Source organism: Rutidosis leptorrhynchoides, chromosome 2, assembly GCF_046630445.1.
Source record: "Rutidosis leptorrhynchoides isolate AG116_Rl617_1_P2 chromosome 2, CSIRO_AGI_Rlap_v1, whole genome shotgun sequence".
In the NCBI taxonomy this organism is placed as follows: Eukaryota; Viridiplantae; Streptophyta; class Magnoliopsida; order Asterales; family Asteraceae; genus Rutidosis; species Rutidosis leptorrhynchoides.
Window position 1 is genome coordinate 173,634,680 of NC_092334.1, and position 27,580 is coordinate 173,662,259.

Consider the following 27,580-nt stretch of genomic DNA (forward strand, 5'->3'; position numbering starts at 1 on the left):
CGGTTGTGTATTAATGCAACGAACGAAGGTGATTGCTTATGCGTCTAGACAATTGAAGATTCACGAACAAAATTATACGACGCATGATTTGGAATTAGGCGCAGTTGTTTTTGCATTAAAGACTTGGAGGCACTACTTATATGGGGTCAAAAGTATTATATATACCGACCACAAAAGTCTTCAACACATATTTAATCAGAAACAACTGAATATGAGGCAGCGTAGGTGGATTGAATTGTTGAATTATTACGACTTTGAGATTCGTTACCACCCGAGGAAGGCAAATGTGGTAGCCGATGCCTTGAGCAGGAAGGACAGAGAACCCATTCGAGTAAAATCTATGAATATAATGATTCATAATAACCTTACTACTCAAATAAAGGAGGCGCAACAAGGAGTTTTAAAAGAGGGAAATTTAAAGGATGAAATACCCAAAGGATCGGAGAAGCATCTTAATATTTGGGAAGACGGAACCCGGTATAGGGCTGAAAGGATTTGGGTACCAAAATTTGGAGATATGAGAGAAATGGTACTTAGAGAAGCTCATAAAACCAGATACTCAATACATCCTGGAACGGGGAAGATGTACAAGGATCTCAAGAAACATTTTTGGTGGCCGGGTATGAAAGCCGATGTTGCTAAATACGTAGGAGAATGTTTGACGTGTTCTAAGGTCAAAGCTGAGCATCAGAAACCATCAGGTCTACTTCAACAACCCGAAATCCCGGAATGGAAATGGGAAAACATTACCATGGATTTCATCACTAAATTGCCAAGGACTGCAAGTGGTTTTGATACTATTTGGGTAATAGTTGATCGTCTCACCAAATCAGCACACTTCCTGCCAATAAGAGAAGATGACAAGATGGAGAAGTTAGCACGACTGTATTTGAAGGAAGTCGTCTCCAGACATGGAATACCAATCTCTATTATCTCTGATAGGGATGGCAGATTTATTTCAAGATTCTGGCAGACATTACAGCAAGCATTAGGAACTCGTCTAGACATGAGTACTGCCTATCATCCACAAACTGATGGGCAGAGTGAAAGGACGATACAAACGCTTGAAGACATGCTACGAGCATGTGTTATTGATTTCGAAAACAGTTGGGATCGAGATCTACCGTTAGCAGAATTTTCCTACAACAACAGCTATCATTCAAGCATTGAGATGGCGCCGTTTGAAGCACTTTATGGTAGAAAGTGCAGGTCTCTGATTTGTTGGAGTGAAGTGGGGGATAGACAGATTACGGGTCCGGAGATTATACAAGAAACTACCGAGAAGATCATCCAAATTCAACAACGGTTGAAAACCGCCCAAAGTCGACAAAAGAGCTACGCTGACATTAAAAGAAAAGATATAGAATTTGAATTTGGAGAGATGGTCATGCTTAAAGTTGCACCTTGGAAAGGCATTGTTCGATTTGGTAAACGGGGGAAATTAAATCCAAGGTTTATTGGACCATTCAAGATTATTGATCGTGTCGGACCAGTAGCTTACCGACTTGAGTTACCTCAACAACTCGCGGCTGTACATAACACTTTCCACGTCTCGAATTTGAAAAAATGTTTTGCTAAAGAAGATTTCACTATTCCGTTAGATGAAATCCAAATCAACGAAAAACTTCAATTCATCGAAGAACCCGTCGAAATAATGGATCGTGAGGTTAAAAGACTTAAGCAAAACAAGATACCAATTGTTAAGGTTCGATGGAATGCTCGTAGAGGACCCGAGTTCACCTGGGAGCGTGAAGATCAGATGAAGAAGAAATACCCGCATCTATTTCCAGAAGATTCGTCAACACCTTCAACAGCTTAAAATTTCGGGACGAAATTTATTTAACGGGTAGGTACTGTAGTGACCCGAACTTTTCCATGTTTATATATATTAATTGAGATTGATATTTACATGATTAAATGTTTCCAACATGTTAAGCAATCAAACTTGTTAAGACTTGATTAATTGAAATATGTTTCATATAGACAATTGACCACCCAAGTTGACTGGTGATTCACGAACGTTAAAACTTGTAAAAACTATATGATGACATATATATGGGTATATATATAGTTAACATGATACTATGATAAGTAAACATATCATTAAGTATATTTACAATGAACTACATATGTAAAAACAAGACTACTAACTTAATGATTTTTAAACGAGACATATATGTAACGATTATCGTTGTAAAGACATTTAATGTATATATATCATATTAAGAGATATTCATACATGATAATATCATGATAATATAATAATTTAAAATCTCATTTGATATTATAAACATTGGGTTAACAACATTTAACAAGATCGTTAACCTAAAGGTTTCAAAACAACACTTACATATAACGACTAACGATGACTTAACGACTCAGTTAAAATGTATATACATGTAGTGTTTTAATATGTATTTATACACTTTTTAAAGACTTCAATACACTTATCAAAATACTTCTACTTAACAAAAATGCTTACAATTACATCCTCGTTCAGTTTCATCAACAATTCTACTCGTATGCACCCGTATTCGTACTCGTACAATACACAGCTTTTAGATGTATGTACTATTGGTATATACACTCCAATGATCAGCTCTTAGCAGCCCATGTGAGTCACCTAACACATGTGGGAACCATCATTTGGCAACTAGCAAGAAATATCTCATAAAATTACAAAAATATGAGTAATCATTCATGACTTATTTACATGAAAACAAAATTAGATATCCTTTATATCTAATCCATACACCAACGACCAAAAACACCTACAAACACTTTCATTCTTCAATTTTCTTCATCTAATTGATCTCCCTCAAGTTCTATCTTCAAGTTCTAAGTGTTCTTCATATATTCTACAAGTTCTAGTTACATAAAATCAAGAATACTTTCAAGTTTACTAGCTCACTTCCAATCTTGTAAGGTGATCATCCAACCTCAAGAAATCTTTGTTTCTTACAGTAGGTTATCATTCTAATACAAGGTAATAATCATATTCAAACTTTGGTTCAATTTCTATAACTATAACAATCTTATTTCAAGTGATGATCTTACTTGAACTTGTTTTCGTGTCATGATTCTGCTTCAAGAACTTCGAGCCATCCAAGGATCCGTTGAAGCTAGATCCATTTTTCTCTTTTCCAGTAGGTTTATCCAAGGAACTTAAGGTAGTAATGATGTTCATAACATCATTCGATTCATACATATAAAGCTATCTTATTCGAAGGTTTAAACTTGTAATCACTAGAACATAGTTTAGTTAATTCTAAACTTGTTCGCAAATAAAAGTTAATCCTTCTAACTTGACTTTTAAAATCAACTAAACACATGTTATATATCTATATGATATGCTAACTTAATGATTTAAAACCTGGAAACACGAAAAACACCGTAAAACCGGATTTACGCCGTCGTAGTAACACCGCGGGCTGTTTTGGGTTAGTTAATTAAAAACTATGATAAACTTTGATTTAAAAGTTGTTATTCTGAGAAAATGATTTTTATTATGAACATGAAACTATATTAAAAAATTATGGTTAAACTCAAAGTGGAAGTATGTTTTCTAAAATGGTCATCTAGACGTCGTTCTTTCGACTGAAATGACTACCTTTACAAAAACGACTTGTAACTTATTTTTCCGACTATAAACCTATACTTTTTCTGTTTAGATTCATAAAATAGAGTTCAATATGAAACCATAGCAATTTGATTCACTCAAAACGGATTTAAAATGAAGAAGTTATGGGTAAAACAAGATTGGATAATTTTTCTCATTTTAGCTACGTGAAAATTGGTAACAAATCTATTCCAACCATAACTTAATCAACTTGTATTGTATATTATGTAATCTTGAGATACCATAGACACGTATACAATGTTTCGACCTATCATGTCGACACATCTATATATATTTCGGAACAACCATAGACACTCTATATGTGAATGTTGGAGTTAGCTATACAGGGTTGAGGTTGATTCCAAAATATATATAGTTTGAGTTGTGATCAATACTGAGATACGTATACACTGGGTCGTGGATTGATTCAATAAAATATTTATCGATTTATTTCTGTACATCTAACTGTGGACAACTAGTTGTAGGTTACTAACAAGGACAGCTGACTTAATAAACTTAAAACATCAAAATATATTAAAAGTGTTGTAAATATATTTTGAACATACTTTGATATATATGTATATATTGTTATAGGTTCGTGAATCAACCAGTGGCTAAGTCTTACTTCTCGACGAAGTAAAAATCTGTGAAAGTGAGTTATAGTCCCACTTTTAAAATCTAATATTTTTGGGATGAGAATACATGCAGGTTTTATAAATGATTTACAAAATAGACACAAGTACGTGAAACTACATTCTATGGTTGAATTATCGAAATCGAATATGCCCCTTTTTATTAAGTCTGGTAATCTAAGAATTAGGGAACAGACACCCTAATTGACGCGAATCCTAAAGATAGATCTATTGGGCCTAACAAACCCCATCCAAAGTACCGGATGCTTTAGTACTTCGAAATTTATATCATATCCGAAGGGTGTCCCGGAATGATGGGGATATTCTTATATATGCATCTTGTTAATGTCGGTTACCAGGTATTCACCATATGAATGATTTTTATCTCTATGTATGGGATGTGTATTGAAATATGAAATCTTGTGGTCTATTATTATGATTTGATATATATAGGTTAAACCTATAACTCACCAACATTTTTGTTGACGTTTTAAGCATGTTTATTCTCAGGTGATTATTAAGAGCTTCCGCTGTCGCATACTTAAATAAGGACGAGATTTGGAGTCCATGCTTGTATGATATTGTGTAAAAACTGCATTCAAGAAACTTATTTTGTTGTAACATATTTGTATTGTAAACCATTATGTAATGGTCGCGTGTAAACAGGATATTTTAGATTATCATTATTTGATAATCTACGTAAAGCTTTTTAAAACCTTTATCTATGAAATAAAGGTTATGGTTTGTTTTAAAAATGAATGCAGTCTTTGAAAAATGTCTCATATAGAGGTCAAAACCTCGCAACGAAATCAATTAATATGGAACGTTTTTAATCAATAAGAACGGGACATTTCATTATCTCAGTCGCATATGTAATAAATTCATAATTTATCATAAACTATCTAACGACAAAATTAAATATGCAAGCATACATAATTAAATATACTCGTGCACTAGTCAGGGATACACTATTAATATGTAAAAGTTAAGTTACGAGTACTCACGTATCAATATTGAGATTCAATATTGCAGGAAAGTACGTAGACGCAACGGAGATGATAAATACTAGATTGACCTCACAAGCATGCCCTCGAACATTACCCATAACCTCCATAGTTATACCCATAATTTCCTTAGCCCTATCCCACTCGAAAAACCCGTCTTGAAATATTTCGCTCATGACCATGTCGTAATATTTTATGTATAAATAATAATATTAATACTACACTAATTAAGATTAATAATAATAATAATAATAATAATCTTAATAATAATAATAATAATAATAATAATAATAATAATAATAATAATAATAATAATAATAATAATAATAATAATAATATGTAATATATATGTGTGTGTAAAGAGGTCGAGGGATAGATAGATTAAACGGGTACCAGATTGCTCGTTTTATAGATGTGGTCAGGCCAAGGGTACCATGCGATCGCATGGCTTCCCAAGCCATAACCCATGCAATCGCATGGGTATGGTTTCCAGTTGACATGCACTACTTCAAGGCTGCCGACACTCGTTTGATTTATTTAATATATAATATGTTTAATTTATATAATTAATTATATATTATATTATATTTACGTGCATAGTTAATCTATAATTTTAGTTCCAATGACTCGTTCGTTGTCACTCGACTAATGTCCTGGTTTCGGTTTCTCGAACGCACGTTCGTACGCTGAGAAAACTGGCATTTTACGTTACGCGACAAGTACCTATGTAATTAATTAGACTTAAAGCATCGATAACTATATTACTCAAAATATAATTTGTATGTTTGAGGGTTATGGTCATTTGCTTCAATAAATTATCATCTCGTTATTTACTATAAAAGTATTATCAAAACGTTTTGTAACAAAGTTTGTATTTTATCGTATTTGTAATTAATTTTGGAAATATAAATAGTTAATTAATATGATATCTAGTTTTCAAAACTAATTATATTTCAATGTAAAATTTTATGACCGTTTACGTAATATTATAACATGTAACGATTTCATTTTAAAACTTAACTAAATATAGTTCATTTGCGTACTAGCGTTTACTTTCACTTCTTAACGTATTAGTTAACATGTCCAAATATTAATCTAATCAATAAGTGAGTGTTGCAATCGTTTACCTAATTAATCTAAAATCATACATACCTAATATACATAACACGTTTTAATGTACGTTGCAAGTTATTAATATATCTAACAACTAATATTCCAACTTACATTATTTAAACATAGACATTAATAATCTAGTTCTATTATATCGAAAAGCGTTGCGTACATTTGAAATCAAATTAAATAAATATAATAATTTGTTTTCCCAAAACTAAATATATTTAGGACTCATTTCAAAAGGTTAAAATAATGAAAGTCATTATATCATAAAATGTTTTAGAAAAATAAAATCATATATGACACATAATAAATTTCAAGTTTCTAAATCGTCGTTTGATGGTGAAGCATAACATAAGGTTCAATGGTTAAAAATCATTTAATGTAAAACGTTGATTTACTTATCTTGTCAATATCCAACATCTAAATTACTTACCCTACACTTTCTTAATTTTACATTTAAATAAAATGAAAATTAAAATAGTTAACTTATCAAAGTCTTGAGGAAAATGATGTAAAGCATGAATTGGAAATCAAACAGGAATGTCCACTAATATTTGTCTAGTACTCGATAATCGGCATTTTGTTCTCATTTATAAATCACTTTACCATTTATTCAGAATATTGTTAAAAAGGAAAAGTTTCCTAAATCCAAGTGGACCTCTCAACAGAGACTCGTAATCATACAATGTATCTGATAAATTAATTATTTGATCTTATCTTCTAATTCCATCGATAAACATATTGAAACAAATACGTTCATGTAAAGTATTATACGTTTAGTACTTTGTTAATGTTTCAAGTTATAATATATACACATATACATATAATCATATCCGTTCATTTAATGGTTCGTGAATCGTCAGAATTTGGTTGAGGTTTAAATGAATGTATGAACACAGTTTAAAATTCTTGAGATTTAACTTAACAAACTTTGCTTATCGTGTCGTAAACATATAAAGATTTTAAAGTTTAAATTTGGTCAAAAATTTTCGGGTTGTCATAGTACCTACCCGTTAAAGAAATTTCATCCCCGAAATTTGATCGAGGTTGTCATGGCTAACAATAAGAATGTTATCATGACAATTATGAGTTGATAAATCGAGTTTTATCATTATTGAGTAATATGGATAAAACAATCCGTTTTTGTGAAGAGTATGAGTGAAGTTATCATAAAAGAGTGAAATGAGTAGGTGTAGATTCGTCATATCTTTTGACATAGATAGGATTGATTTCCAAGTTCAATAGATTTGGAGAAAATCTTCGTAATAAGATTTGATTCTTCGGTACTCAAGGGAATTATGATCCGCTTTAATTGCGATCATCTGTTTTGATAGCTCTGTCGGATATTTTACTATAAATCCACCCCCTTCATTTCCTTACAACTTACACCTTCTATTCTTTCTCCCTCAACTCATATTTTAAAGCATTCATCAGTATGCTCCATCCAGTACTGATTCTGGATATACACCTAACTTTCATATCTGTCATTTTTCTGTTTCATCTACCACCTGAGGATTTTGTTTATTTCTACTATTACCTTGGGGTTATAGTAATTTTAATTCTCCCATGCCTTTACGTGGCAATACGTATCGATATGCACGGTTTGTAATTTATGTGTTGTTGTCGAGCTTTATATTTTCTTTTATATTCAAGAGTTCCATACTTTTGTCTCCTCTTCCCGACTTCAAGTCAAGTGAATAATGGTCCAGAATTAGTAAGTATGGATAGTTAATGTTCTATTAAGGGAATTGTAATAGCACGATATTGATTTATCAAATTACCAGAATACCTCGGAAAAGACCTAGTCATCAAGAAAAATATTTTCTTGATATGTTTAGAGGTTAAGTAGAATACAAGAGTCGTGTAACATGGCACATGATGACGTTATGATCTATGAATCATCACGTTCCATTTAGAAACTCAGTATGACTTACTTAATATAATCACGTTGATCAAGTGTCATTATATTTTACTAACTCATGCTTTAGTTCCCAACACTACTTTAATAGCATTCATATATTACATTCGAATTTTTTAGAATTTAGAAACAAAAATAGTTTCTTTTGTGATGTAACACATATAGCGCGAAGAGATAAATGATTTCGAATAACAATAGTTATGAAGATATCTTCAAAAACATCGAAGATATTTATAATGAAAGATATGATGATATCTTTGAATATCTAAGATCAGGGGATGATGAAGAATATCGTCCGCAAGGGTTTTACAGTAAGGATCAAGGTATTTGCTAAAGACTTCAGCAACACAGAATCATTTGGATTCTTTGAAGGTAGATTTCATTTTTGTGATTTGTCCACAGCCTCCTTCATAATTTGCTCAATCCGTTTTCCAGTTCCAACCCTTCTTTTTTTCTGAGCTTTGCCAACATACTATTCTTTATCATCAAACTTTTTTTACTGTTAAGGTCGTTTACAGTTTTTGCTGCTTCATCAATATTTTTCAAAATTTCGAGAATTAGTTCGCAGTTTAGGGTGTTTTTCAGAAACTTCACATTCGAAGTATGTAAGTCTAGAAGATAGACGTTATATGCATATATATAACTGTAGACATGCTGCGAGATTTCAAAATACTGATTGCTAATTCGTGATAATTGGTATGGTAATTCTTGTTACAAGATGCGGATGAGTATATAATAGGATTTTAATGAATAAATATAATGACTTTTCGGAGAGGCTAAAGTCAAAGGGTAATGAAGTTGTTGGTACATCTGCTGATAATCTGGTGAAATGTAAAAGGTTCTCCTGTAACGATGGCGTATATCTCAAGGTCATAATAAGGTTAGTCTGACTGAAAAGTCGAAGTTGACTTGCTGAAGCTGTGACAAAAATGGCTACTTTGAACAGGGATCGCAAAGTTATTTTTGATAATAAATGCCAAAAGGTCTGACACGGATACATGTTAAACTATGACTTTAGTTTCGAGAGTTTTTCAGGTGCATGGCTATGAGTAACATGTGGTTAGATCATCATCTCGATGATTCATTATTTGAAGTGTCTTCAGGAATTTTGAGGGATTCAAACATAGATTGTAATCGTTTATATTCATATGATGTTCTAGGATTTTGAATGATACCAATACTTTTCTGGGTGTTATGAATAGAAATGATGTCCTAGCATAGTTTTGAAGTCAAAGTATAGCTTTGAAAGATCTAGGAATCTCAGAGTGATGATACTGGTTATATCTTGAATTGAATTCTGTGATTTCAAAATCAGAGTATGTAATTGAATTTGAATGAGAATGGTTGTTTTGATTTCTATAAAAGAATGTATATTGTTGTGAAAATAGTGAGTATATGATGATTGTTGAATCAAATTCGAAGAGTGTAACATATTAATTGTGAATTTATATATCTCTCGGGTATTACCTACCCGTTAAAAAAAATTCACAATTAATATTTTGTACAAAAGAATTTTATTACAGTCTTTATGAATATATATATATATATATATATATATATATATATATATATATATATATATATATATATATATATATATATATATATATATATATATATTTTATTTAGATGTAACATAGATTTAATGAGTTAATATAATATTAAACTCATTTGATTTTCGGCTGAAATTGGAAATGGATAATCTTTAAAACATTAAAGATTACATAATTTTCGCGGAGTGTTTCGCTAATGTAATTAGTACTTCATTATCGATACTAATTGATATTCCTCGGTGAAGGATGTTGATGCTCGTGGAATTCTTGTTAACCTCGTAAGATACGATGATGTTTTCTAGAGAATTTCGAGCATATCGAAAATGAAAGTGTAAAATCAAACATATAATTGAATAATACACTTGGTTTATTATGAAATGCAATTTGTCGAGTTGAAAGGGATATTGCATCTAACGATGGTTAAGTTATTAACGGAGGATGTACATCATAGCATATTAGTAATATGAATTAACCGAGTAGTATCTACCCATATTAATTCATTAATAATAGCTTAATATGAAAAGATATACTATGGTTTCCAAAATTTATATATATAAGTTACACATATAATTTCTTCAGTGGAAATGAGTTCATAACTCGTTGATATGACCTACTTGTTGTTGGTTAGTGATGTTGTTCGCGGTGATTATAGATCTGATTGAACTTGTGATGTTATAGGTGCTGCTGGTGATGACGATGTTGACGGCACTGACGGTGCTGGTAATGCTGATGGTACTGCTGATGCTGCTGGTAAAACAAGTCTAGTTTGTAAATCGAGCATCGTTCCAGTCAGGGTTTCATTTCATCATTTAGCTCATTCATCTGGTTTACAATTAGTACTAGAATAAATAATTTCTAAAACTTTTAAAAATTACATATTCTCTGCAGAATATTCCCTCGATGAAGTTATGAATCAATACTTCATCGTTTGATGTTGTTGGTACTCCTTGGTATTTACGGTGCGTATGATGTTAATGTTCGAGGTATAGATTGTGATGTTGAGGTGTGGGATGAGGATGTTGTTGTTGGTGGTGGTAATGGTACTGTTGGTGTTGCAGATGGTGGTACTGTTGTTGCCGGTGTTGCTGCTGGTGCTTGTAATCTTTGCACCATATTCTTCAAAACCACTACCCGAGCGCGAAGCTCATTGGCTTCTTCTATTACACCGGGGTGGTTGTCGGTTCGAACGAACGGATAAATAAGATCTAGAATTTGGTATAGTATATAATCATGACGAGATACTCTGGAAATGAGAGAGAAAATGGTGTTTCGGACAGATTCGCCGGTTAGTGCTTCAGGTTCTTCGCCAAGAGGGCAATATGGTGGATGGAAAGGATCGCCTTCTTCTTGTCTCCAATAATTAAGGAGGCTACAAACCCATCCCTAATTCATCCAGAATAGATGATGGCTGATTGGTTGATCCATTCCAGTCACACTGCTTTCGGAGCTTGAGTGAGATTCCATTTCAGAATCCGAGGGACTTGAACTAATGACGAATTCCATTTCGTACGATTGAATAAAATATTTTTCGATATGAAATGATTTTTCGGTTATCGGATGGTATTCTAACTACATAGAATATATATATAAATAGAACAAAAGATTTCGTAGATTACGGAGGAATTTACGGAATATGTCAGGCAAAGTTTACAGTAACAGATACGCTAAGATATGAATTTTTTCTATACACTATTCATGCAATCAATGCAGTAAGACGTGTCTAGACTAAGAATGATAAGCAGGTAATTTCCTAAGGATGATAAGCAGATGATTTCCGACTAGACTTGATAAGCAAAACTTTTTGACATGCAGACACGGTCGAAGTCGAGACTCACTAATGCATCTTAACAACTATCAGTTAAATACATTAATGCAAGACCTGGTTCGCTAAGACCACCGCTCTGATATCACATGAAGCGACCCGTCCTAATCCATAAGGACGAATACAATAACATATGGTTACATCGTGAGGTATTTGACCTCTATATAATACATTTTACAAACATTGCATTTGTTTTTAAAAGACAAACTTTCATTACATCAAAAGTTGACAGGCATGCATACCATTTCATAATATCCAAACCTATAAATGACCTAATCTGTCCTTTACTTAACAATAATCTTTATTGAACTCAATGACTTGAATGCAATGTCTTTTGAAATATGCCATGAATGACTCCAAGTAATATCTCTAAATGAGCAAATGCACAGCGGAAGATTTCTTTCAAACCTGAGAATAAACATGCTTTCAAGTGTCAACCAAAAGGTTGGTGAGTTCATTAGTTTATCGAAATCAATCATTTCCATAATTTTAATAGACCACAAGATTTCCTTTATTCAATAATCATACACTCGCTAGCATTTAAAAATCATTCATATGGATTGAACACCTGGTAACCGACATTAACATCATGCATATATAATATCCCCAAAACAGAAATCCATCTGTATAATATAAACTAGAAGTACTAAAGCATACCATTTTCCAATATGAGGGGAGTTAGTGCCCGTAGATCTACCTTTAGGATTCGCGTCAATTAGGGTGTCTGTTCCCTAATTCTTAGGTTACCAAGCTAAAAAGGGGTGATATTCGATTTCGATAATCCAACCATAGGATGTATTTTCGATTACTTTTGTCTATTTCGTAAAGCATTTATAAAAGTAGCGCATGTATTCTCAGTCCCAAAAATATATATTGCAAAAGCATTTAAAAAGGGAGCAAATGAAACTCACAATACTGTATTTCGTAGCAATTGTGATATAATGGCACTGACAAATATAGGGTTGGCCTCGGATTCACGAACCTATATTAAGTATATATATATATATATTCATAGTTTGGTCAATATCTGTCTAACAATTTAGGTCAGGTCATAGTGTATCAAAATCCTAATGCTCGAGATTATCATGCAAAAGTCAACAAAAGTCAACTTGACCTAAAATGACTTTTAAAATATGTACATGATTATTTTATAACTTAAATATAGTCATTTTATATATTTAATATATTTAACAGATTTTATCAGAGTAATAATATAATTCATTTATTAATAAATAAAATTTTATATTAAATTTTATATAATAAAAATATACTTTTATATATCTTAAGTAATAAAATTTATAAAGTTCATTTAATATCATAAAAATATAACGATAGGTATTATTAATATAAATATATTACATGTAGTAAAATATCTTTGTATCACATATTGATTTGATAAAATAGTATCGATAATAACAATAATAAGTGAAAGTTGTATTATTTTGTAATAATAATAATGTTTATTATTCTATTAAAAATGATAATAATAATCTTGATAATAAATAATAATCTTTTTTAGTAATACAAATGTTATAATAATATTTCTGATAAAAATATTATATTCATGTTAATGATAATAACAATGATAATAGTATTGTTGTTAATGATAATTTTAATAATAATAAATAATATTATTTTATATGTAAATAATAATTCTATTTGAAATGATAATTTTTAATAATAATAATACTAAAATGATAATAATAATTTCCCAATAATATATTTTATCTTAATAATAATTACTATATAATTATTATAATAAGAATCATAATAATATTTTATAAAAATAATCATATCAAAAATGATAATTTTTAATAATAAACCTAATATGATAAAGATAATAAAAATGATATTTTTATTAGAATTGATAATTTTAACAAACCTGATAATTTTAATATTAAAGATACTTTTAATAGTAATAATGATAAAAATAATAGTTTTTATAAAAATGTTAACTTTTAATGATAACTATAGTAATAACAATAACAATAACAATATTAATGATAATACCTATATTGATAATAATGATAATAATAATAATAATCAATAATTATAACGACGATAATAACGTCGATGTAATAATAATAATAATCATTTTTAATAATAATAATACTAAAATTAATAATAATTCAGTTGACTATATCTTTTAAACCGTTCATCAAAACCACAATGAAAAGTTATTGATTTTTCGTCAGCTTTCCAACGACATGCATATCATATACCTTATCTCAGTCGCATATGTAATAAATTCATAATTTATCATAAACTATCTAATGACAAAATTAAATATGCAAGCATGCATAATTAAATATACTCGAGCACTAGTCAGGGATACACTATTAATATGTAAAAGTTAAGTTACGGGTACTCACGTATCAATATTGAGATTCAATATTGCAGGAAAGTACGTAGACGCAACGGAAATGATAAATACTAGATTGACCTCACAAGCATGCCCTCGAACATTACCCATAACCTCCATAGTTATACCCATAATTTCCTTAGCCATATCCCATTCGAAAAAACCCGTCTTAAAATAATTCGGTCATGACCTTGTCGTAATATTTTATGTATAAATAATAATATTAATACTACACTAATTAAGATTAATAATAATAATAATCTTAATAATAATAATAATAATAATAATAATAATAATAATAATAATAATAATAATAATAATAATAATAATAATAATAATAATAATAATAATAATAATAATAATAATAATAATAATAATAATATGTAATATATGTGTGTGTGTAAAGAGGTCGAGGGACAGATAGATTAAACTGGTACCAGATTGCTCGTTTTATAGATGTGGTCAGGCCAAGGGTACCATGCGATCGCATGGCTTCCCAAGCCATAACCCATACGATCGCATGGGTATGGTTTCCAGCTGACATGCACTACTTCAAGGCTGCCGACACTCGTTTGATTTATTTAATATATATTATGTTTAATTTATATAATTAATTATATATTATATTATATTTACGTGCATAGTTAATCTATAATTTTAGTTCCAATGACTCGTTCGTTGTCACTCTACTAATGTCCTGGTTTTGGTTTCTCGAACGCACGTTCGTACTCTGAGAAAACTGGCATTTTATGTTACGCGACAAGTACCTATGTAATTAATTAGACTTAAATCATCGATAACTATATTACTCAAAATATAATTTGTACGTTTGAGGGTTATGGTCATTTGCTTCAATAAATTATCGTCTCGTTATTTACTATAAAAGTATTATCAAAACGTTTTGTAACAAAGTTTGTATTTTATCGTATTTGTAATTCATTTTGGAAATATAAATAGTTAATTAATATGATATCTAGTTTTCAAAACTAATTATATTTCAATGTAAAATTTTATGACCTTTTACGTAATATTATAACATGTAACGATTTCATTTTAAAACTTAACTAAATATAGTTCATTTGCGTACTAGCGTTTACTTTTACTTCTTAACGTATTAGTTAACATGTCCAAATATTAATCTAATCAATAAGTGAGTGTTGCAATCGTTTACCTAATTAATCTAAAATCATACATACCTAATATACATAACACGTTTTAATGTACGCTGCAAGTTATTAATATATCTAACAACTAATATTCCAACTTACATTATTTAAACATAGACATTAATAATCTAGTTCTATTATATCGAAAAGTGTTGCGTACATTTGAAATAAAATTAAATAAATATAATAATTTGTTTTCCCAAAACTAAATATATTTAGGACTCATTTCAAAAGGTTAAAATAATGAAAGTCATTATATCATAAAATGTTTTAGAAAAATAAAATCATAGAAAAATAAAATCATATATGACACATAATAAATTTCAAGTTTCTAAATCGTCGTTTGATGGTGAAGCATAACATAAGGTTCAATGGTTAAAAATCATTTAATGTAAACCGTTGATTTACTTATCTTGTCAATATCCAACATCTAAATTACTTACCCTACACTTTCTTACTTTTACATTTAAATAAAATGAAAATTAAGATAGTTAACTTATCAAAGTCTTGAGGAAAATGATGTAAAGCATGAATTGGAAATCAAACAGGAATGTCCACTAATATTTGTCTAGTACTCGATAATCGGCATTTTGTTCTCACTTATAAATCACTTTAACAATTATTCCGAATATCGTTAAAAGGAAAAGTTTCCAAAATCCAAGTGGACCTCTCAACAGAGACTCGTAATCATACAATGTATTTGATAAATCAATCATTTGATCTTATCTTCTAATTCCATCGATAAACATATTGAAACCAATACGTTTATGTAAAGTATTATACGTTTAGTACTTTGTTAATGTTTCAAGTTATAATATATACACATATACATATAATCATATCCGTTCATTTAATGGTTCGTGAATCGTCGGAATTTGGTCGAGGTTTAAATGAATGTATGAACACAGTTTAAAATTCTTGAGATTTAACTTAACAAACTTTGCTTATCGTGTCAGAAACATATAAAGATTAAAGTTTAAATTTGGTCAGAAATTTTCGGGTTGTCACAAATTTGGACTTCGTTAGGGTTGCCAAACTAAGTACGAAAGATATCAGATAACTGATAAATACCCGTGAGTTGTGGGGTATGGGTTTTAATAACCCTTAAGATTGTAAGTATCTGCTTTGTGAGTTCATTTTAGAACTCTCACCTAAACTAAAACCGTACCTTGTTTCTTTCATCTTCAAAACCCTAATTGATTCAAGTTATAAATCAGACCAAGAGGCTTTAAGGAGTGATTATTATAATTCTTGTGATCATCTATTTAGGTTAGCATTTTTGATTCGTTGTTTGATTCATGTGAAGTGGTTTTGTAACCAGAAATTGCAAAAAATCAAGATTTGTGGTAAAAAAAAAAAGGTGAAAACAACGAGCTGGAGTTGTTCTTCAGCTTCCACACTTTTGATAGCTTAACCACGAGGTTGAGCATGCGTTTGAGGGCTCAAACATGCGGTTGAGGGTTCATCCTTACGGTTGAGGGCTCAACCACGCGGTTGAGGGCTCAACCACCCGGTTGAGCACTGTAAAGTTGAAAAAGGCATAACTTTCAAACCGTAACTCCGTTTTTGAAGATTAAACTATCATTGGAATTTCCTTGAGGTCTACTTTACAATGATAAGGTGTTAAGAAGATTGATATATTTGTCGAAAAAGGGATTTTATCGTATATGTCTTGTTTTGCACGCATTCGAATGTCGTTATTGATTAAAGTTATGTTGTAGACTTATTATATAGTGAATGTATGATTGTATGTATTGATTTAGGGTATGTATCAATGTTTGATGTTATGCATTTTGGGTTAAAACCCGTCTAAATAGATGCTGCTACGGTTCTTCATCACTCGCACAAGTGAGCATTCAATCGTACGGTTGAGGTAGTCAACCGTGTGGTGAACCGTATGATTGAGTGGTGATGGGAACTTATGTTTTGATTGTAATGATACGTACGGTTGAGACGTGACTCGTACGAGTCACTGGTCACTCGTGTGGTGAATCGTACGGATCAGGTAAGTCACTGTAGGATGTTTAGTCATAGACCAAACGTAAAATTGAGTTGTTAACTGCATGGTTGAGTGTTCTCAAACGTGCATTTCATGGTGTTACTCATACGGTAAAGTGAGTGAGTTGTCAACCACATAATAGTATTAGTTGCCTGTAGTAGTAGTAGTTGACTAGTTTTATGTGCACAAGTTGTTGTTGTTGGAACCTTGATCTGTTAGGTTCAGCTCAGAGAGGTCAACCTGGTTGTAGTTGGGTCCAGTTGGGTACTGTTTGTTGAGTAGAGTACTGAACGACGCATCACCTGTATGTGGATGAGTATACTGGGGATTCAATAGTAAGGACTATCAGTAGACTCTAGCCTGATCAGCTAGTGGTCGTGTGCCCGCACAAGCCGCCGATCCTCTAGTTAGAGCATAGTTGCCAGTTGTTGTTGTTGTACGTGGTTGTATAAAGTTATTGATGTAGGAGTACAAGTTGGTACTATATGCTAGACCCTGTGATAGTTCCATTCACTTAGCCGTGTGCTAACCTGATATGGCCGAAATGGACGGTTTTGTTTGTGCGGTGTCGTCAGGCCGCAGCACGTCATAATCAACCACCAAGGGGGTGGGTACTGTTTTAAGTTTATATTTAGTAGGTCCTAAATCATACTACTCCTTAGTATGAGTAAGGGAAGTATGACTTAGAGTTGTATTTTTGAGATATCAGTAGAATCAAACCTATATTTAAGCCTAAGATAGTTAGGAAAGAGTAGTGGTTACTTAATTTTAGGATTTTCTAATTTATAAGACAGATAAAGTAAATGCGATAAAATTCGTAATTCAGATAAGGTTAAAGTGAGTGCATACTATGACTTCATCAGTTATTCTGCCGATATTATGGAATGCTGGCTCATGAATAGGCAGAGGCCTTGTATTCATTACACTGGTCCTAACGCCCCTGTCATAAGACATGTCACTGGGTACTGCGTTAGGCTTGAAGATTCTGAATAGACAGCAACATCCCTTACCCCCGACGCCCGTGCAGTCTGACTACAGGCATACACATTCAGACGGCTCATCCAATTGAGCGACTCGGTTGGGTGACGTATTAACATTCCATAATGGTCTAAACTTTCTTAAGCATAATAGAATACATGGTTTACCATATCCGAGAGACGTGATGTGTTTCAATGCTTTCGTTAATGATTGGTTTTAAAAGATAGTTAGGCCCTTAAAAAGAGTTCAATCATAAAGAACACCATGGCCAAGTCAAGCTGACTTCCATGAACACATTCGGTTATCTTAACGGTCCAATCCTTTATGTGTCTAAACAAACAGTTCCTTAATTAACTAAGAATCCCTCAAGCGGGGTGCAATGCTTGAGACCGCGTTATGGTGCAGTGTACTAATCAACACTGACCGGGTTCCATGTCCTTACTTAGCATAGGTACAGCTTACAACAACTGATGCGCTTCAGCATGCACGTACGAAGTTTATATGCTTGGTGACTACACTATCATGGTCTGGGACCGACAATGTACTAAGGATCTAGTCAGATGTTTCACTACGAAAGAGTCCTCAGTCAGAATCCAAAGCTCGATAGACTTACTACAACCGGTGTGCCTCAATCGATCTTACGTTGTATCCGATAGACTTCTCTTACCAAGGGGTGACACAGATAGTGTACTCTGAATCGGGGTTTGCGACTTCCCAATAACAGAGCCAATAACTACGTTCTATTAGTTGGAAAAGCGATTGAGTTTAAAGCATAATCGGAAAGCATTTCAACAGCATACACAAACCATAACATTATTTCGGTATTATAACTGCTTACATCATAGAATACACTAAAGATAACTACTCGCTAATCATGGAAACAATATCACAGAACATAATGATAGAAGACATTATATAAAGATAAGGGATAGAAGTACCAGTAGATTAAACGAGTTTTGAATACAAAAGTGACAACTTCAAGACTACAGACCGCTCCTAATACAATCTTCAACGTTCTTCTCCAGGTACTAGGTTTACTGCATGGAGTCAAAGGCCTTGAGAGTATGACTAATATTGTACAAGAAAGAGAAAGAAGTGAATTGAAGTGTGTGTTGGAATGAATGACAAAGACCCTTTAAATAAGCACAAAATTTGCCTGCAAACGGCTGGCAGGCCGTTTGGCAGGCCGTTTGACAGGCTGTTTGGCAAGCCGTTTGCAGGGCCCGTTTGCTGAGGCAAGCCGTTTAACGAGGCCGCTTGTTCTGGCCATTTGGCAGGTCGTTTAGCATCCTGTTTGGCAAGCCGTTTGGCTTGCAGATTCCCTGGATCGTAACTTGATTTCTTGTCTTTCACCATTTTTGCTCTAGAATCTTCGTTTTAGCTCCGATTCTCTTGATTCTTTTTGCACCGTCTTCGTAATTACTTGTTCTTCAATTCTAACCGAAGAAGTGGGTATTTTTCCGATAAAGTTAGAATCTTTCTTGTTTTTGGGCCTTAATATTGGGGTAAAAACGTGACTTTTTAGCCGATATCTGTGACAACCCGAAAATTTCCGACCAAATTTAAACTTTAATCTTTATATATTCCCGACACGATAAGCAAAGTTTGTAAGTTGAATCTCTAAAATTTTAAACTGTGTTCATACATTCACTTAACCTCGACTAAATTCTAAAGATTCACGAACTATTATAGGAACGAATATGATTATATATGTATATATTATAACTTGAAAACGTTAACAAAGTATTAGACGTATAATACTTTACATGGACGTATTTGTTTCAAAATATATTCAAATAATTATCGATGGAATTAGAAGATATTATCAAATGAGTGATTAACAGTTACATTGAATTATGATTACGAGTCTCTGTTAAGAGGTCCACTTTGATTTAGGAAATCTGTTCCTTTTATCGGTATTCAGAATATTATTAATGTGATTTATAAAGAAGAACAAAAGTGTCATTAACAAGGATTAGACAAAAGTTAGTGGAAGACTAAAGTTAATAATTATGATTTAGTTGCAAGTGTACGAAAACGTTTTCGATATAATTGAACTTGATTAGTAAAATATCCTTGGATTAGAATATTAGATGTTGAATATATATAGATAACTTAAAATTTGTATTTAAAACATATTCATTAAAAATATATGTTTTCAAATTAGTGAAGTACATGATAGAACACTCGCTTAGTAATGCGATTGATATTAAAACATTAGTACATAAATGAATAGGATCTATTTTAATGTCAAATGATAACGTTACGAGTTATAATATTTTTCTAAAACGATTTTAAAATGAACTTTGAAATATAATTAGTTTTGAAAGACTAAATATTATATCATTAGATAAATATTTCAAGCATATATATTATGTATAAATTTACAATTTTAAATAATAATATATATTTTAAACTTAGTCATAAAGCGTCCTGATTTAAAATAATATATTTTGATAAACAAAGAGTCACTGATTTATAGAAACAAATGATCACAACGCTCAATTTTATAAGTTACATTTTTTTAAGGTAATTTATTGATGAGTAAGTCAAATTATTAATAAGGGTACACGTCGCGTAACGAAAAAGGCTAGTGTTCTAGACGTACGAAAGTGCGCTCGAAAAACCGAAAGTGGCACATGAGTCGAGTGACAACGTACGAGTCATTTTAGTAAAAATTACATTTTTACTACGCACTTAAATATAATATAATATTTAATTAATTCTAAAGATTAAATATATTATATATTAAATATTATTTAAAAAAAAGTGTCACGTACATGTTGAAAAATGAGGCAACCAAATTTTCTTTTATTATCTTTATCACACGTTTTATTTATTATAATATTATATTATTATATTATTAAATTATCATAATATATTACTATCAAACAACTAGGCATAATCGAGTGTATATATTCGATTTCTTTCTACTCGGGTAAGACCTCACAACACACATATTACTCCACATATCTGTATTATTATTTATATTATTATTTAGATTATTATTATTAAGATTAATATAATTATTATTAATCATATTATTATTAGTAGTAGTATTATTACTAATATTATCTATACATAAAATATTACGACGAGGTCGTGCGCAAGTTAATTTCAAAACAAGTTTTATGAGTAGGATAGGGTTAAGGAAATTATGGGTTATGGCTATGGAGGTTATGGGTATGGATCATGGGTATGCTCGTGAGATCAATCTAGTGTTTATCATCTTCGTTGCGTCTATGTACCTTTCCTGCAATATTGAATCTCAATATTGATACGTAAGCACTTATAATTTAATTTTTACATACTAATAGTGTATCCCTGACTAGTGCTCGAGTATATAGGATTATGCATACTTGTACTTTTGATATTACCCTTAGATAGGTTATGTTGAATCTTGAATTAGTTACCTATGCGATATGATATGCATGTCATTGGAAAGCTAATGAAAAATTAAGAACTTTTCATTTAGATATCGAATGGTTTCGATTAACGGATTAGAAGTTATAGTCAATTGAATTTTTGTATTATTATTAAAAATGATTATTATTATCGTCGTTATTATCGTCGTTATAGTTTTAACTTATTATTATTATTATTATTATTATTATTATTATTATTATTATTATTATTATTATTATTATTATTATTATTATTATTATCTTTATCAATAAAAGGATTTATCATTAAAAATTGTTATTTTTATTATTATTACTATCATTATTATTGTTAAAGTTATAATTAGTATTATTATTATTATCTAATTATTATTATTATTATTATTATTATTATCATTATTATTATTATCATTATTAATATATATATCATTATTTAAAAATGGTTATTGTTATTGTTATTATTATTATATTATCATTAAAATAATTATTAGTATTATCGTTGACAATGTCATAGTAATTATCATTATTAGTATTATTGTAATTAAAACTAATATTAGTAACACCTAATTATTTTGATAACTATTATTATCATTATTATGCACACGATATAAAAGACGATTAAAAACTATTAAATGAAACGATTAGGAAATAATGAGTAAGAGTATCATGATGAAATTAAAATATTATAAGATATTGATTTAGATAAAATTATCGTTCTTATTATTTTTTTTATTATTACTATTATTATTAAAAGTATTGTTAGTATTAAAACTATCATTTTAACAAAAATTATCATTTTAATAGAAATGTCATTGTTACTATAAAATATCATTATTATTATCATTTTAAATAGAATTATTATTTTAAAAAATAATATTAAAAAGTATCGTAAATATTAAAGTTATCATAATTAGAATTATCGTTTTATCATAATGTCATATTAGTAATTATAAATATTGATATTTTTATGATTATTATTACAAAATAATACAACTTTTACTTACTATTATTATAGATATTATTTTATCAAATAAATATGTGATACAAATATATTTTACTACGTGTAATAAATTACTTTAATAATACCTATCATATTATCTTTATGATATTAAATGAACTCTATAAATTTTATTACTTAATATATATAAAAGTATATTTTATTATATAAATTTTAATATAAAATTTTATTTATTGATAAATGAATTATATTATTTACTCTAATAAATCTTTTAAAAATGTTTAAAAATATAAAACGACGATATTTAAAATATATTATAATCATGTATAAATTTTGGAAATCATTTTGAGTCAAATTGACTTTTGTTGACTTTTGAATATTAGTCTCGAGCATTAGGATTGTGGTACACTATGATCTGACCTAATTGTTAGACAAATATTGACCAACATATAAATATATATAATTAATTTAGCTTCGTGAATCTGATGCCAACCTTGCACTTGTTCAATGACGTTATATGTATTTTTACTACGAAATACAATAGGTGAGTTTCATTTGCCATTTTACCCTTTATATTTTTGGGCTGAGAATACATGCGCAATTTTTATAAATGTTTTACGAAATAGACACAAGTAAATGAAACTACATTATATGGGTGAATGATCGAAGCCGAATATGCCCCTTTTTGCTTTGTAACCTAAGAATTAGTAAACCAATCTACTAATTGACGCGAATCCTAAAGATAGATCTATTGGGCATAACGAACCCCATCCATGGTTGCGGATGCTTTAGTACTTCGATGTTGTTTTATCATCTCCGAAGGATTTCCCGGAATGATAGGGGATATTCTTATATGCATCTTGTTAATGTCGGTTACCAGGTGTTCACCATATGAATGATTTTTGTCTCTATGCATGGGACGTATATTTATGAGAACTGGAAATGAAATTCTTGTGGTCTATTAAATTGATGAAAATGAATGATTATGTTAAACTAATGAACTCACCAACCTTTTGGTTGACACTTTAAAGCATGTTTATTCTCAGGTATGAAAGAAATCTTCCACTGTGCATTAGCTCATTTTAAGGATATTACTTGGAGTCATTCATGGCACATTTCGAAAGACATTGCATTCGAGTCATTGAGTTCATCAAAGATTATTATTAAGTTAATTTATAGTTGGATAGTGGATATTATGAAATAGTATGCATGCCTGTCAATTTTCGATGTAAAGAAAGTTTGTCTTTTAAAAACAAATGCAATATTTGTAAAATGTATCATATAGAGGTCAAATACTTAACGATGTAATAAACTATTGTGAATCATTTATAATGTATATGAATGGGTCCTTTCAGTTGGTATCACAGCTGTGGTCTTAGCGAATCAGGTCTGCATTAGTGTATCTAACTGATAGTCGTTAGGATGCATTAGTGAAGTCTGGACTTCGACCTTGTCTGCATTGTCAAAAGTTTTGCTTCTCATTTTTGTCGGAAATTACCTGCTTATCATTCTTAGTCTAGACACGTTTTGCTGCAATGATTTCATGAATAGTGTATAGACAAAATTCATATCTTAGCGTATCTGCTAAATCATATCTTATCGTATCTATTACTGTAAACTTTGCCTGACATATTCCGTAAATTCCTCCGTAATCTACGAAACCTTTTGCTCTATATATATATAGATATTCTATGTAATTAGAATACCACCCGATAGCCGGAAAATTATTTCATATCGAAAAATCCTTTATTCAATCGAACGAAATGGAATACGTCATTAGTTCAAGTCCCTCGAATTCCGATATGGAATCCCACTCAAGCTCCGGAAGCAGTGTGACCGGAATGGATCAACCAATCAGTCATCATCTATTCTGGATGAATTGGGGATGGGTTCGTAGCCTCCTCAATCATTGGAGACAAGAAGAAGGTGATCCCTTCCATCTACCACATTGCCCTCTTGACGAAGAACCTGAAGCTCTTACCGGCGAACCTGTCCGAAACACCATTTTCTCTCTCATTTCCATAGTATCTCGTCACGATTATATATTACATCAAATTTTAAATTTTATTTATCCGCTCGTCCGAACCGACAATCACCCCGGTGTAATAGAAGAAGTCAACGAGCTTCGCGCTCGGTTAGTGGCTTTGGAGAATATGGTGCAGAGATTACAAACACCAGTAGCAGCACCAGCAGCATAACCAGTACCACCATCATCAACGCCAACAGTACCATTGATGTGGTAGCCTGGGGGTACGTGATAGTACTATATTTTACTACGAAATACGTTACATATTACACAAGTTTTAATTATTTATTTACAAATGGGATATACCTAAACCTTGCTACAACACTATAGGCAGTGTACCTAATCGTAGAGTAGTATAGTTTTTAGTAAGTCCGGTTCGTTCCACAGGGAGCGGGCTTATTGCACACTATATTTTTAAACAACTATATTTGTACAAAATATATATAATAATATATAAAAGGGGGTTTACCGTTTAATGACCGGTTTGTCGATTTATATTTTAAGCGAAGCGTATAGTAAATGACGATATTTAAATAACAATATAAAATAAATAACAATAATTAAAATGACAATAAATAAAAGTACGAGGAAAAATGAAATAAAATATATTATGCTTATTTAAACTTCCGTAACCATGATGTTTGAAGTGTTGATTTTAGTTTTATGCCCATGGGTTAATTGTCCTTTGTCCTGGATTATTTAATATGTCCGTCTGGTTTTTGTCCATAACAGTCCATCGGTCATAAATTTAAAATGCGAGTGTCCTCGTCAAATTATCCTTATACCCGAAGTCAAATATTCCAACTAATTGGGGACTTAAACTGTAACAAGGTTTTAATACTTTGTTTAATAATTACAGCAGGATGTCGACTGCGTGTAACCCAAGGTTTTAATACTTTGTTATCAATTATGCCAAGTGTCCTTGTACATAATTTCACCCCTGTTTTAATAATTCTAGTGACTATTAATCCATTCCCGTGTCCGGTTAAATGAACGATTATTCGTACATATAAATACCCCGCCCATCGTGTCCGATCGAGTGTATATGGTTATTTATAGGGACGTCCAATTGTAAATCTTTATATTAAAATTAACAAACTATCATTTAGTTAAGCAAATATAAAGCCCATTAATAGCCCATAGTCTAATTTCCACAAGTGTCGTTCTTTTGTCCAAACCCCAATTATGGTACAAAGCCCAATTACCCCGTCTTTAATATTTAGTCCAACATCATGATTACTTTGGCTCAAATAAGCATAATAATAACTTAAGTACGAGACATTAATTTAAAAAGGAGAACATAACTTACATTGAGTATTTATCGCGTAGTGTTACACGGACAGAATTTCAACTTCAAAAACCCGTAAAATAACCTTTACATAACTCGAACTAATCTAATATAAAACTACCCTATACTATATATATTATATATATATTTATTTATTTATTTATTACAGAGTATTATTATTATTATTTATATATTTAAAATCGAACGAATGCATGGCCTTTTATAGGCGTTTTGATTTCTGACAGCTCCGCGAGTCGTGGAGTTTTAAGCCTGCAAACTCCGCGAGTCGTGGAGTTTGAAAATCCAGCTCACATGATTTTGGATCTTTGCTTGTCGACGTTATTAAATAATAATATAATATATATATAATTTTTAAGAATTATTTATATATTATATTTTATTTATGTGCATAGTTGACTTGTAATTTTTGCACCGTTGCGTCGCGCGTTGAGAGTAGACTCATGTCCCGGTTCCGGATTTTCGAACGTCCTTGCGTACAATTTAATATCTTGTACTTTGCGTTTTGTAACTTGTACTCTTGTAATTTTTAGACGTTTTTCATCAATAAATTGAACCTTTTGAATTGTATCTTGTACATTTGAGCTTTTTGGACGTTTGTGTCTTCAAATCTTCATTTTCGCCTTTTGTCTTCGCACTTATTTATTTAAACAATTACAATGAAAATATAATACAATTACATATGAAAACCTATTATTTATGAGGGATATTGCTATGAAATATATGTTCGTTTTTAGCCTTATCAACCATTACCACCTCCAACCACAACCGCGTCGTAAACCTCAACTTCACAATCTGTCCCACGAGCATCAACGTCATACGCACCATAGATACCAAGAAGTACCAACAACAATAACTGATGAAGTATTAACTCATAACTTCATTGGAGAAACATTTCGCGGCGATTATGTAATCTCTAAAGTCTTAGAGATGATCTAATCTAGCCTTAACCATAAATCAGTTAAGCGAACCAAAATGATCGAAGGAAGAGTAGAAACTCTGACAAAAATGGTGTGTGATTAACAAGCTAAACTTGTTTTACCAATAGCATCAACAGTACCGTCAGCGTCACCTGCATCGTCAGGACAGTCAACATCAGAATCAACAACACCTATAAAATCACAAACCCCGTCAGTTCAAGAATCACTGTGGACATCATTACGAATCAATAACACGTATATTGTATCAACGAGTTATGAAGAATTAACTCATTCCCTCTGAAGAAATTATCTGTATATTTTATATATATATATATATATATATATATGTATATATATATATATTAAAATAAAAATAAATAAATCTTTCCGTGCTAAGCTATTGTGTGTAAATCTTAACTACTCGGTTAATTCATATCACAAATATGCAATAATGTACGCCATTCGCCCACAACTTAACCATCGTTAACTACAATCTCTGTCTTAATTCAACAAATTCCAATTCCTAATAAATCAAGTATATATTTGATTTTACACTTCATCATTGATGTAACCGAAACTTTTCAGATAACATCATTCGTATTTTGCGAAGTTCACAAGAATTTAACGAAAACCAACATCACATCTCAACAAATAACGAAGTATTGATTCATAATATCAATATTATTGAAGAAATACTTATGTAATCTCTAAAGCCTTCAAGGGATTATTCAATTATGGTTTCAACCATAAATCGAATAAGTATAATTTAGTATTGACTCATTGAAATCTATGTTACATCT